At 40.7% G+C, this 14,961-nt stretch overlaps 2 non-coding genes across 2 annotated transcripts; both read right to left on the bottom strand.

The window, feature by feature from the left end:
* Positions 1-589: 589 nt before the first annotated feature.
* Positions 590-696, bottom strand: LOC136530177 (small nucleolar RNA R71). The gene has a single exon (XR_010777668.1). It is a non-coding gene; the product is annotated as a small nucleolar RNA R71 (small nucleolar RNA).
* A 5,585-nt stretch (positions 697-6,281) lies between these two features.
* LOC136530036 (small nucleolar RNA R71) lies at positions 6,282-6,390 on the bottom strand. Its single transcript, XR_010777545.1, has one exon. It is a non-coding gene; the product is annotated as a small nucleolar RNA R71 (small nucleolar RNA).
* Positions 6,391-14,961: the final 8,571 nt, after the last annotated feature.

Here is a 14,961-nt window from a genome sequence, read left to right as displayed (position 1 = left end):
TATAGCACCATTGCCGGGGAGGGGCACATGGCTAAGAGAATTGATCAAATAAATACTTATAGACGAGATCATAACTTTATACCTCTACTTTAGCAGGCTTACCCTTATTTGTCTTTGTTCATATCTTATATAGGGTATTGTAGGATTGGTTCTGATTCATCAACAAGTTCCATCAATCACAATCAAACCAATCAAGAGGAAGCTCAACACCAGTTTCTGAGGCTATGGCTGAAAAGACTCTGCAAGAGTTCTCTGCTCCATGCACTGACAACATTTGCACTAGACCAACACTCAAAACCAACAACCTTGAGTTTGAATTCAAGCCAAGCCTCATCAACATGGTGCAAGCTACCCCGTTCAGCGGAAAGGCACATGAAGATGCTAGTGCTTATCTTTAGAATTTCCAGGAGATAAGCAGCACAATCACCATCAAGGACGTTGCTCAAGACATCATGCTACTCAGCCTATTTCCATTCTCACTAGTGGAAAGGGTGAAGCAGTGGTTCTACACCAACAAAGATAACATCAACACATGGGCAAAGTGTTCGAAGGCCTATCTAGCAAAGTTTTTCCCTATAGGCAAGACCATGCTCTAAGAGGAAAGATTTCCAACTTCCAACAGTAGAAAGGAGAGACCATTATAGAAGCATGTGAATGTTTTCAAGAATACATTTCCGATTGTCCTCATCATGGGATGGAAGATTGGTTGTTCATGCAAAACTTTTACCATGGATTAACTTAGAAAGCTCATGAACAACTGGATGCTACTGCTAGAGGATCATTTATGTCACTCACCCTTGAAAAAGCTGAAACACTTATGGAAAAGATAGCCTCTAATCAAGGCTGGTCTTAATGCAGTATTCAAACATGCAATAAGAGCGAAGAAGTACCAGAAGAGGTGCATGCACTGTCAACCAAGATGGACATCTTGTTGAATTGGCTTGAACAATGAGCCAATCACAAGAAGGATCGTTAGGCCATTCAAGATGCTTTTAATTCTCAAAACGTATGCGGAGAATATTTGGGAGTTGATTTCCCTAAATATCAAGAAGATGCAAACATTGTCATCAACAACTCTGCTCCACAACAATAGAAATAAGGATGGAATCAATAACAACAATGGTCAAATTACCAAGGTAAGTACCTAGGTAATTATTATAATTCTTCTAAGCAATCATCCTTGAGAGATTTGATCTTAGAACAAGCTAGGATTAATGAAAATATTTCTAAGAAGCTTGTTTTTAATGATGAAGTTTTAGAAAACATAAATACTAAAATGGATAGTTTTTCTTCTACCATAAAAGACCAACTTAGCTATAATAAAAAGATAGAATCACAATTAGCTCAGTTGGCCGTTGCCCTGCCTGTTGCCACTAACCTTGAAAAGGAAAATGCCATAACCACAAGAGGTGGTAAGTCTACTCGTGATCTGCCATATCCAACAAGGACATGTAAGACACTGGCGGCAGTATAAGAGGAGAAGAAGGACGATGAAGTTAAAGAAGTTGAGCCACAAGCACAAGAAATGATGCAAGATTTTCATGACACCACCTTCATACCATTTCCACATAGAATTTGAGAAGCCAAAATAGATGAGCAGTTTGGTAAGTTTGTAGAGGTAATTCAAAAGTTATATATCAATATTCCTCTGCTAGATGCCATATAGGTACCCACCTATGCGAAGTACCTTAGAGACATTCTGAACAACAAGAGACCACTACCCACCACTGAGGTAATTAAGCTAACTGAGGAGTGTAGTGCGGCCGTCATGAACACATCACCTGTCAAGAAGAAGGATCCAGGATGTCCCACTATCGACTGTTCGATCAAAAACCAAAACTTTGAGAATGCGCTATGCGATCTTGGAGCAAGTGTCAGTGTCATGCCCAATAAGGTTTTCGACAAGCTCAACTATTCAACACTCATGCCAGCAACGATGTGCCTACAACTAGCCGACCAATCGGTCCACTACCCTGTAGGAATCGCTGAGAATATTCCAGTAAAAATAAGAAATTTCTTTGTTCTAGTGGCTTTTGTAGTACTTGATATGCAGGAAGATATGAAGACACCCCTCATCCTTAGGATACCTTTCCTAAGCACTACAAATGTACACATTGATGTCGGAGTCAAAGAAATTAAATTCCATATTAATGGCAAGGAAGAGCGATTCACCTTCAAGCCAAGACCAGAACAATGCTCTAATTTGGAGTGGCAAGAGAAGCCAGGAGAACCATCAAGGTCTCCATCGCTGAGACCAACTAATGCACCCAAGGAATAAAATACAACTGGAGAAGTCTGGTTCGGCGGACTTAAAATTCTGAACCCTCGCTGGGAGGTAAAATTGGTAGTTATCCATATTTATATTTTACATTGAATATTTATGTTTCAACATCTGCATGAGAAAAATAAAATAAAAATTCTCATCATGGCATTATATAAATTCAAGCCCCATGCAAATAATTTTTACGAAGCGTAAAAACCCGTAAGAAATATTTACCGCGGAGGCATAAAAATTTAAAAATACCATTTATTCATCTTCTTGTATTTCATAGTTTTATAAAATATTTCTGTATTACATATACATGTACGTATGTATATGGTAAAAATATAGATACATGGGACCCACTCAACCACCACCCATCACTTCTATCTCTACCATCACCTCCATCTCCACTCTACACCGTCTAGACCGCATTTCCACCAAAAGGAGCACTCACCTTGCTTAACCATGAAGTAAAGAACCATCAGGAAGAAGGGGTGGCCATTAGGCCACAACGTGGGGCCGCCCGGCCTGTTGCTCTCCCACCTATAAATACCATCCCTCCTGGCTGCTTCATTCATCAATCTCCATTGCAAAACCAGCTCCCAAGTTCAGAATTCCAGTTCCCAATTTCGTAGCTTGAAAAATCACATAGTAGAAGTGAATTTTGAATTAGAAAAGAAGAGAAAGTTTTAGAGTGGAAGTGTTGCTTAAATTTGAGTAAGGGTGAGAGAAATTAAGAGTAGAAGTGAGAAGGTTTAAGAGTGGAAGTGATGTTAAAATTGAGAGGAAAAATCAATAGAATTAAGGGGAAAGTTCTACCAAAATCTTGATTAGAAAAATTCATTAGGCAACCTCAAACGACTGACCCTCGAATGATTGACTCCTGGACGACTCACCATTGACTTTTCATTTTCCTAACCCAATCCATGAGTTGTGTTGTACTATCAGTTTTTGTAGTATGATGCGCAAGTTGAATGGCACGTTCACCCGCTCGTCTTCATCTCACTCCACCAAGAGTATGTCTTCATGAGCCAGTGCTAACATGCAGATCGACACTCCATCTCCCACTATCGGAGCGCCATCCATGCCATCATCCGCTGAGAAGAACATTGTCCTAGAGGAGAAGCATCTCAAGCTTTGGGACAAGACGGAGAAGAACACCTATAAGAAGCTGAAGACTCAGAGGTTTATTCTCACTCTCGCTTATGATCCAGCCCTCCTGCAGTCAACAGGTATGAATACTGAGTTTGAAATCATCTTTAAAACTATTGGGTGGGAGAATGCTTAGGAAATTAAAGAGCCAGGGTCGAAGCTTTTAACTGCTGAATTTCTATGCACCTTGCAAACCACCGATTCTGAAGTCACTTTTAGACTTTTTGGAAGACTTTTCTATTCCCTAGAAGAATTTTAGTGAGCTTCTAGGATTCCATGCTCAGTGTGCAGTGGATGTAGACACCGCTATAGAAGATTTTGATAGGACAAAATTTTGGAGAGAAATATCTAAAGAACTTACTTGTTATTGTCCTCGTACAAATGAAATTCATCACCCTACCCTGTGCTTTATAAATGGCTATGATTTTCTTTATTTCCTAGAAATGATTTTCACACTGTAAGGAATGATGAACTTAAACTGCTCTATGCTATCGTTAAAAGAAGAAAGGTTTCACCGGTCAAATTTATGATGAAGCAATGGACAGAAATTTTTGAACTTAAGGGAGATGTTGGGTGTACTTATTTGGTCACCAGCATAGCCAAAAAATTGGGTCTTTTGGAAAATGCCTATGTTGCTTATATTGATGACATCCCTTATTGGTATATCGATTATGAATATTTTTCCAAGCACACATGTTAAAAAAGAATAAGGATTTGAAACTTGTCATGATGTATATGAATTATACAACTGAGATCCTATTACTAGACTGGAACCTCAGTTTGTATGTGGTGGATTTTTTGTTTTTGATTTACAGGAGAAGGAGGCAGCCCCTTGCAACCCATAGCCTAGGTACTATGGCGATGATCTGATTCTAGAGGGACTGACTTTTACCAGCTGTGCAAGCTAGGATCAGATAGGATCCTCCCACATGTACCAACCCGAGCATGTTGGTTGGGAGTAGCCTGGTCCTCAGCAATCTAAGAGCTCCTAGCAGCAAGGATTGCATCTACACCATTCCTTTAGGTTGGTTTGATCTGAGGGCTTAGAATGGATGCTACTGCCTATATATACCAACCCCTGCCACCCCTTGGCATCAAGAACCCTGATCACTCAGTCAAGAAGACAAAAACCCTAATTATCCTTAGAGCTCCACCATATTCTAGGGCATAGCTAGCTAGGCTAGATATAGAGGGAGGCAAGCTTCGCTTGGATTCCTAATCTTGTCAAGAGTGTGGCTTGGTATAGCCCCCTTATATCCTCTTTTGTATCTTTCATTATTCATATGTTTGCTACAGTTGATTCTACATTGTTCTTAATATTATTCCTGTTCCTAGTTATCAAGTTCATCATCTACTTTGAATATATACTTAGTATAGCTAGATTATCATTATATTCAAGCATAAGTTTGTATAGCACTTGCTCTAAAGTACAAGGGGTGAGTGGTTGACATTATTTAAGCATGGTGCTTATACGTTGTTTACCTGTAGGTGCCCCCTATATTCTGGGCCTTGTGGTAGATCACGGATGTGACACTCCCGTTGAGTCGTTCGTAGTCCACTCCCCAAATATAGGACAAGTAGGATCTAGTTACGAAGGAAGACATGCTCTGTTCTTGGTCTTCCTTAGTAATATCCCTTATGTCTAGATATGAAGTTGATCTTAGCCATGACTACTAAGAGTAATTGCACTAATCAACATATGCTTTGACTTATAATTAAGAATGACTTAGGGATTATTCCTCTAATTTCTACTTAGCAATGCTAATGCCATAGAAAGGAGTACTCTAAGTGATCGTTTATCATTACTTATCTTATTTATCTCTTGACTCACCCCTGTTATGAGTAGAAGTTTGGTTATGGTTACTTCTCCATCATATGTATAAGTTATCAATATATTCCAACAGTCAGTCCTTCCCTGTGGTAAAAATATAAATAACGATACCTAGAATACTCCCGGTTTAAATGCTATAATGGTAAATTATCTACGCGCTTGCAGATCCCTTCATATACATATTTATATTCTTTCTAGTCACATAGAATACTAAAGTACTTCTTAGTATCATTCTAGAAGCAGCACTTGGTACTACCAACAAGCATTTTTGGCATCATAGCTAGGGATGACAACTTAGCAAAAGTGATGTTAAAAAATGTCAACAACATTAGGTGGCTACATAAACAAGTGACAAGGTAATAAATACCAACACGTATTTCTGGTGCCGTTGACGAGGAAGGTAGCTAGGCAAAAATGAAAATATTGATAAACTCATACTTATTGATGTGATCGAGGGCACCATTGACCTCTACTCAAACAGGCTTACCCTTGTTCTGTCTATTTTTATATCTTATGTAGGGTAATGTATGACTAGTTTTGACCTTCAAACAAACTACATTGAAGATACAGAAGCATTAATCAGGAGGAGTAGAGCTAAACTTAAGAAAGTTCTAGCTTTAGAATTGAAAGACAACCAGACAAGGCGAAGCTTAACACTAGTTTTTGAAGCCATGGCTGACAAGACCCTCCATGAGTTCTTTGCTCCAACTGTGGCCAACATTTGTATTGGACCAGCGATCAATGTCAGAGATAATGGTTTTAAACTCAAGCCAGCTCTCATCAACATAGTGCAAGCTAGCCAGTTTTGTTGAAAGGCACATGAAGATGTGAGTGCTCGTCTCCAACACTTCCTAGAGATCTACAGCATTTTCACCATCAAAGGGGTATCTAGAGATGCCATATTACTTCGCCTCTTCCCATTCTCACTTTTGGGGAAGGCGAAGCAATGGTTCTATGCTAATAAAGACAAAAACACTATATGGGATAACTGCTCCACTACCTTCCTAGCAAAGTTCTTTCCCATAGGCAGGACCAATGCTCTATGTGGGAGAATTTTGAGCTTCTAACAGCAACATGATGAATCTATCCCTAAGGCATGGGAATGCTTTCAAGACTACATATCAGAATGTCCTCATCATAGGATAGAGAATTGGCTACTCATGCAGATTTTCTACCATGGGTTGACCAATAGTACCCGTAAGAATATGGATGCTGCTGCTGGAGGTGCTTTACTAATACTCGCAATCCTAGGTGCAACAGCTCTCGTGGAGAAGATGGCCTCCAACCAAGGCTAGAATGAAGAACGTCTTCAGACTTGCAAGAGAGGTGGAGGTATACATCAACTCAAGGAGGTAGACATGTTGTCTGCCCAGATGGACCTGCTGATGAAAAAGCTTGAAGATCGAGCCAATCAGGAGCAAGAAGTCATGCACATTCATGATTCCCGTATGACATGTGAAGAATGTGGCAACACCGGGCATTCAAGGAACAACTGTCTTAAAACCCAAGGGGATGTGAACTTCATCAACAATAACAACTATCGTCCTCAATAGAATCAAGGATGGAATCAGCAACAAAGGCCCAACTACCAAGGTAACTATCAAGGCAACCACCCTTGAGAGAGTTAATTTCTGGCCAAGCTAAAATAATGGAGGGCTTATCTAGAAAACTAGCTTCCAATGACAAAATGCTAGAAAACATAAATAATAGAATGGATAGCTTCTCCTCAGCCATTAAAAACCAATATAGCTTTAATAAAATGATAGAATCACAAATAGCTTAGCTGGTGGCTACTGTTCCTTCGACCGACAAAGGTAAGATTCTAGGACAACCAGAAGATCTATAAACTACAAATCTTATCAATATTCGCAACGCTATAGGATACTACATAGAACAATCGACAGGAAGATGTGAGGATTATTCTTTGTCCATCAAGAAAGGAGATCTAGGAAGATCTGTCATCCCCATAGCCATTGGACCTCACATATTCCATGAAGTTGTCTATGACTTCAGAGAAAGTGTGAATATTATGCCAAAGGTAATCTATGATAAAATTAATAGAGATACTTTGTTGTACACAAACATGTGTTTGTAGCTTACAGATCAGTCACTCTGCTACCCCAAAGGAATTCTTGAGGATATCTATGCATGAGTTGGATAGTCATATGTACCCATAGACTTTTTGGTTTTGAAAATAGGTAGAGATATAAGGGCACCCATTATCTTGGGCCGACCTTTCCTGAGCACCGCAAAAGCCATCATCTATGCGGACAATGCTAAGATCTATTTCACAATCAAGTTTAGAAAGGAGAAGTTTACTTTCAAGAATCATATACATCACTCTCCTAGTCATCCACAAATGGCGTACCTACCAAAGAGACAATAGTGACCAAGAAGAGAAATAACTGAAGAAGTATGACCACCTCCTCGCTTCACCATTCCTTACCAAGAAGGAAGATCCTAGCGTACCGATGATCAAGTGTACCATTGGACAAAGAATTTTCCACAACACCTTCTATGACATCGGATCGGATGTCAACATAATGTCCAAGATGGTGAACCAATCAATCCAATTTCCAGAAGGAATAGCAAAGGATATCATGGTAAGAATACAAGATCACTATGTCCCTGCCGACCTCATGATTCTTAACATGGAAGAAGAAGAAGACATACCTATCATCCTTGCAAGACCTTTCCTCAAGACTACCAACATAATCATCTATGTTGGATCTGGACAAGTCCACTTCCAATTTTAGAAGAAAAGGTACTATGTTATTTTAATAGTTATACTACTTATGAACAGCCAAAGAAGACCCGCTCCAAGAGGAGACACCGAGCATCTCAACGCTGGAAGAATCAACTACCCAAGAATGAAGAAGTTGAAGAACCTATGAAGGATGAACCTACTCTGCCAAAATCAAGTACATAAACCAAGAGGGTGTGGAAGGAAAAGGTAACATCATCATTAGAGTCACCGTCATAAGAGGTGCAACCATCAAGGTCTCTATCTTCAGGACCAGCAGATGCACCCAAAGAATGAGCAAGACTAGAAAAAAATCCGAACCCTCGCCAGGAGGTAAACCAGTAGATATCTATATTTACTCTTTCACATTGCATAAATTATTTTTACTTCAGCATATTTACTTTTCTGCATTCGCATTGCATTTAAAAAAAATATATAAAAATTTCATTGTTGTATTATAAAATCCTAAGTCCCATGTGAATAATTCTATGGTGTGTAAAAACCCCCAAGAATATTTACCATGGTGGCATAAAAATTACAAATATCATCCATTCAATTATATCATAAAATTCAAAAATATTAGAAAGACATTCTGCTAAAATTCTGCCAATTAGAAATATTTCTAAACCTCAAGAACGACTAACCCCTAGACGGCTGACCGCTAACCCTTTCATCTTAATTCGTTCCATGCGTTTTGTTGTTCTTGTTGACATTTTGCAGGATGATGCACAAGATCAAAGAGTTCACCCGGTCGTCCTCATCTCGTTCCACCAAGAGTGCACCCACTGCACAAAGGGAACCCAACTTCCTGATGGACAAGAAGGCCATCCGTTGGCAAAACGACTTTGAGAAAAACCACGTCAACAACTAGCTTGGGGGAAGGGCATCCCCCATGTATCTAGATAAGTATTTCTTTCCCTTTTGGTTTTATTTCTAAGTTTGTTTTATAAAAAGAAAAGTTGCATAACTAAACAAACAAAATAAAAATTTATCTTTGTGTTAAATATATACTAGTAGTAATGTGTGATCTAAAAATGAAAACAAAATAAAAAGTGTGTGTCTAAGTTTTCTTTAAGTTTGATTTTTAAGAGCTGAATAAATAAAAAGGACTCTGAAGATAATCTCTTGAAATGGAAATGATGGATAGTTGCTATGTTGTAATTCCTTTCAAGTACCTAGTTTTCAGCCTTGAATTCTCCTGAGTTTTGGATAAGATTGTTTTGATATAAGAATTTACTCTGAACTTGAAACTCGTGGGTAGAATATGCTTGATCTAAGTCTAGGTAATTGACGGATATGAGAAGGTCTGAGCTGTTATTTATCTTGTTCCAAGTGATACTAAAGTTTTGGAGATTTATCTTTTGAAAAATATAAATGCTTCATGCTGGGTTCCTGTATGACAAAGCTTGAATTCCTACTAGAGCCATACATGATATTTAGACTAGAAAAACTTCCACTCTTATATTTGCTGCTTGTCTTGCATTGAGTTTAGTCAAACTTTGTTGACTCTTTATGATCGGTTTGTCATGCTCTTAAAATCAAGATCACGTACACACCAACATATGCACTACTCCCACACTAGGGGTAGGCATAAAAACATGCCATTCTATTTAGATCCACCCAAAAATATTTTACTCCGACACTAGGAGTGAACACCAAAAATATGCTTGATAGGTTTTACCATCAACCAAATAGATGCTCCAAGTTCTTGTTGCTATCTCTCAAAAGTTTTGTTGCAGAAAAGAAGCATGGGGCTATGAAAAAGTTATTAAAAGAGAGAGAGAAAAAAATGGACAAGTGTCCAAGATATCTAAAACAATGGGTACTCAGATGCCCGTCTGAAAAAAGGGAAGAAAAAAATAGAAGAGATGAATAAGATAGCCCATGTTTTCTTGCAAAAGTATTTTCCTAGTTTCAAAAGAGTGATATGTTTTTAAGAAGCATAGTAGAACTAGGTTAGCCACTATATATATCCACCATATATTCCATGAACATGCACATCTTAATTTGATTGTATGACTCAGCTTTCTTTAGATCTGAGGTTTAACTTTACAATATATGTATTGCAAGTATGCTCTTTCTTGCTTTCTCTAGTCCTATGAGCTCCACATAAGCCTTAGTTGTAGGAAGAAAGGCATAACATCACTATTGCTTTGGTGAGGATCCACAAATACCACATATATTGAGAGGTTTGAGAGTGTCATACAATGGAAGCTCTGAGTTTTATTTTGAAAACTTATAAAAACTCTAAAATAATGGTTGAGCAAAGAACTTGAGACATAGTGCTTGACTTGATTTTACTGTCTTTCAATTGCTCAAGACCCAAGTGAAGGCTAAGAAGCCCCATGGTTGAAGGTAACATGGGTAAGTTTGAAAGTCATATTAGTTTATTCTAATCCGGCGGAGAATTCTTGTTTGAACGCATGTGTACTTTTGAGGAGTGAAAATATTGAAGAAACTACTAATCCAATGCTGAGTTTAGCATTGCTCAGGGAAGAGCAAAGGTTAAGATTGGGGGAGTTTGTTGATGGTAGTTAACAACCATTATAAACCATCAATGTAACTTGTATAAGTGCATGAATATAATCACCAACATAGGTTTAGGGGTTTAAACTAACAAATTCCACAAGTTTTAGTGAATCTATGTTTCCAGCAAGGTTTATTCATAATTCTATCAAGATGGATCTAAACATTAGAATTAATCATACTTATCCACGATGAAAACAACTCTAGAAGGTTCCAGAGGACACCAGAAGCCAAACCACCGAAGAAGACCATGAGACACCTCCAGGTGGGGCCGACCGGCCCCACCTGTAGGCTAGCCGACCCCTAGGGCCCACTATCAGCCTCCTCATTGCAATGTTGGTTCTCCACCACCTTAGGGATTACATCTATGCCATTCCTTTAGGTCGGTTTGATCCGAGGGCTTAGAATGGATGCTATGGCCTATATATACCAGCCCCTACCATCCCCTGGCATCAAGAACCTTGATTAGTCAGTCAAGAAGACAGAAACCCTAATCATCCTTAGAGGTCCACCATATTCTAGGGCATAGCCAGGCTAGATCTAGAGGGAGGCAAGCTTCGCTTGGATTCCTGATATTGTCAAGAGCGTGTCTTGGTATAGCCCCTTGTATCATCTTTTGTATATTTCATTATTCATATGTTTGCTATAATTGATTCGACATTGTTCTTAATATTATTCATGTTCGTAGTTATCATGTTCATCGTCTACTTTGATTATGTACTTAGTATAGCTAGATTATCATTATATTTAAGCATACGTTCGTATAGCCCTCGCTCCAAAGTACAAGGGGTGAGTGGTCGACATTGTGTAAGCGTGGTGCTTATACGTTGTCTACCTATAGATACATCCTATATTCCAGGCCATGTGGTAGATCATGGATGTGACACTCCTGTTGAGTCCTTTGTAGTCCACTCCACAAATATAGGACAAGTAGGATCTAGTTACGAATGAAGACATGCTCTGTTCTTGATCTTCCTTAGTAATATCCCTTATGTGTTAATATGAAGTTGATATTAGCCATGACTACTAAGTGTAATTGCACTAATCAACGTATGCTTTGACTTGTAACTAAGAATGACTTAGGAGTTATTCCTCTAATTTCTACTTAGCAATGCTAATGCTATAGAAAGGAGTACTCTGAGTGATCATTTATCATTTATCATTACTTATCTTATTTATCTCTTGACTTACCCTTGTTATGGGTAGAAGTTTGGTTATGGTTACTTCTCCATCATGTGTATAAGTTATCAATATATTCCAACTGCTAGTCCTTCCCTATGGTAAAAATATAAATAACGATACCTGGAATACTCCCGGGTGAAATGATACAATGGTAAATTATCTGTGTGCTTGCAAAATCATTCATATATATATTTATATTCTTTCTAGTCACATAGAATACTAAAGTACTTCTTAGTGTCATTCTAGAAGCGGCACTAGGCAGTACCAACAAGCATTTCTAGCATCATAGCTTGGAATGACATCTTAGCAAAAGTGATGTTAAGAAATATCAACAACATTAGGTGGCTACTTAAATACCAACAACCTCACCGGTGGTGACCCTCCACCCGGTGCCCTCCTTTAGGGGGAGAAGACCTTCATCGATGAGCCGCTGCTACCTCACCTCCATCACCATCGAAGGTACCCATTCACTCATCCTCTAATGTAGGTGAGGCACAAACACAAGGGTGAGGACAGAAGAAGCGATGGAGGGTGATGGTGCCGAGCAACCACAGGTAGCGACACACCTCCCGGTTAAATCTCTCGAGTTCGATTCCCTTCTGTCCCTCTCTCAATTGCAGCGAATAGCAATGGAAAGCGAGAACAAGGTAAGGAGACTTGAGACAAGGGGGTCAAATATGTGGCAGTGTCTAGGGATGTGAACCATGCCCACTTAGAGTCCACTCTAGGATGAGCCCCACGGACCCTCGGCAAGTGAGCCACCGTGCCGCAGCAACCGTGCGGCGCGACACATTATGTGTTCATGCGTGGGAGAGCGCCATTTAGTCGCCCATCGACCATGGAGGCAACGAGCACTAAGACCATGCATGGAGTGGCCTGCCACGCCTATGACCCCACATTGTACCTAGAAACCTTCTCTTGGGTTGGCCGTTAGACAGGCTCGAGGCCGCCAAAGAGATAGGGGTGGGATAAGATGGGCCATGATGGATCTTATCGGTGGTGCGGAACCTCACGACCATCTTCTCTTGTGTTTGAGTCATTTGCTTTGAAGTCACCTAGGTTGACCCCCTCTAGGGGGGAGGCATCTTGCCCTTTGACTAGTGCGGAGGTGGTTGGAGACAAAGGGGCTTGATAGCCAAAGATTTATGGGATGTCTCTCGATGAGGAATAGCCGAACTCCATGTCGATTAGGGAGGATATAAGGTCCCACTCAAATTACCCATTGACCTCGATGAGGTGCATTGCTCCGACCATGTGGTTATGGTGGATGAGCCTCTCCCCGCATGGGGAAAACAAAATGTGCCAAAAACTAGGCATCATGATCCCTCGGGTCAAAAAGGATCTCAGGAAGAAAGGATATGGGCCCACGTGACCCCACCAAGGGTCATGACTAGACCATGACCTGCTCCTCCTCATGTCTTGGGTCACTGACCCATAGCCATCCCATAATCTCACAGACCAATGGAGGCCAATGGCCCCACTATGCGAGACTAGTGGGATTAATGGCTAAAAAGCTCATAGAGGCACCCCCACAAGGAAGGTGCTAGAACACGCGCAAATCGTGCCCTGGTCATGCATGATAAAGGATGCTATAAGCCCAAGCGACAATCCTCGACTGACGAGGGCATCCCGGACCATGCCACCACTGAGGAAAGTGGTCGCAACCCAGTCACTACCAAGAACCCTCCAAATGATCTAGGAGAAAGGTCATAGGAAAAGTACTCAAGCGAGAGTCGAACAATCTAAGAAAAAGAAGAAGGCAACCACCACCAAGAACTGACTCCACAACCAAGAAGCGTGTTAGCCTTCCTTATTCAATCAACTCTAATTTAGTACTAGTATGATCAATACCCATGATGTGAAAGGAAGTGTTAACAACTCGCTCTAGATCGCAGCCCTAGACCAGCGAGCCTTACCACGACCATAGAGCTTGGAGGCTCGAAGTAACCTCAGAGCAAAGACGCATGGAAAAGAGGCTTCCCTTTTTTAATCTCAGAGGCAAGTGCGGCCAAACCACATATAAACATCAAATCTAGAACCACCACATAGTGGCATCTCTAGTAAGCCCCAGAGTCCCTGCTGTTTCCATGGAAGGACAAGGTGGAAAAGAACACCACATCGCCTTCCCGAACCAACACCACTCTCGGGGCACAATAGCAGAGGGAGGAGCACGAAGGTTGGGCCAGCTAAAGGATACTTGAATGGGCACCCATGGGCTTTCACAAGCACCATTGGGGCATGGGCAGAGAGCCTTGGGGTTAGGAAAAAACCATCTCATCCAAGATGGGGTTGCCTGATCCTCATAGAGCACGCGCACTGTGGGCATGCCCTCCATGGCTTGCAAAACTCCTTCTAGCACCAGTTGCTAGAGGGAGCGCCTTTGGTTTTTGACCGAGGAAACCAACCCTCAACGGGTCACATGCTTAGGAACCTCATGGTTCTATTTAAATCTCTCTCTTCCCCTCTTAGCCCCTCAAAGCAAGACTAAAAGCAATATGTAGATATGGTTGCAAGTGGTTCAAATGGTAGGAAGGTCCTTATTTATAGGCCCAAAGGCAGACTGAGCAGCCTAAGACCCCTGCGCCGCGTGGTGAACCTTGGGAGCAGCGACGGAGCTTGCATGAATGTGTAGGGGGGGGGGCAATTCAAAGGTACACTGCTATAGTATTTACCAATAGTAGTACAGACAATTGGAATTCTATGGAAAATCTTTGTTTTTTCAAGTTCTATCTATATATACTGTAATGAACAATTGAAATTCTGTCAAAGAAGAATGAACAATGTACAGATTTACATACTTGTTAGTTGTGATCCACTAATCAGCAATAGTAAGCATGGCAGAAGAGATGCAGGAATTAATTACATACATGCAGCGACATGCAAACCTGTAGAGTGTAGCCGGAGCAAGGGGGGCCAGGACCCAGTTTGGCCCCCACGTAGCTCCGTCCGTGCTTGGGAGGTCACAGCCATTGTCAGATGCTCATGTGAGGTCAGGAAAATTGAGACCTTCTCAAAGGTAGCACCAGTACAGCATCGATAAGACCACTTGACCCACCTAGGTCATGAACCCCAAAACACAGCACATTGACATGACCAGGCTCGGCAGTCATGTACCACACCGTCACGGCATCCTAGTGTGATAGGATGTAATGGCACTATTGATGGTAGTTAACATTCATCACAAACCATCAATATAACTTGTATAAATGGCTAAAAAGGATCACCAATGTAGACTTAGGGGTTTAAATTGACAAATTCCATGAG

This window comes from Miscanthus floridulus, chromosome 19, assembly GCF_019320115.1.
Source record: "Miscanthus floridulus cultivar M001 chromosome 19, ASM1932011v1, whole genome shotgun sequence".
NCBI lineage: Eukaryota > Viridiplantae > Streptophyta > Magnoliopsida > Poales > Poaceae > Miscanthus > Miscanthus floridulus.
This window is presented reverse-complemented; position numbering and strand designations above follow the sequence as displayed.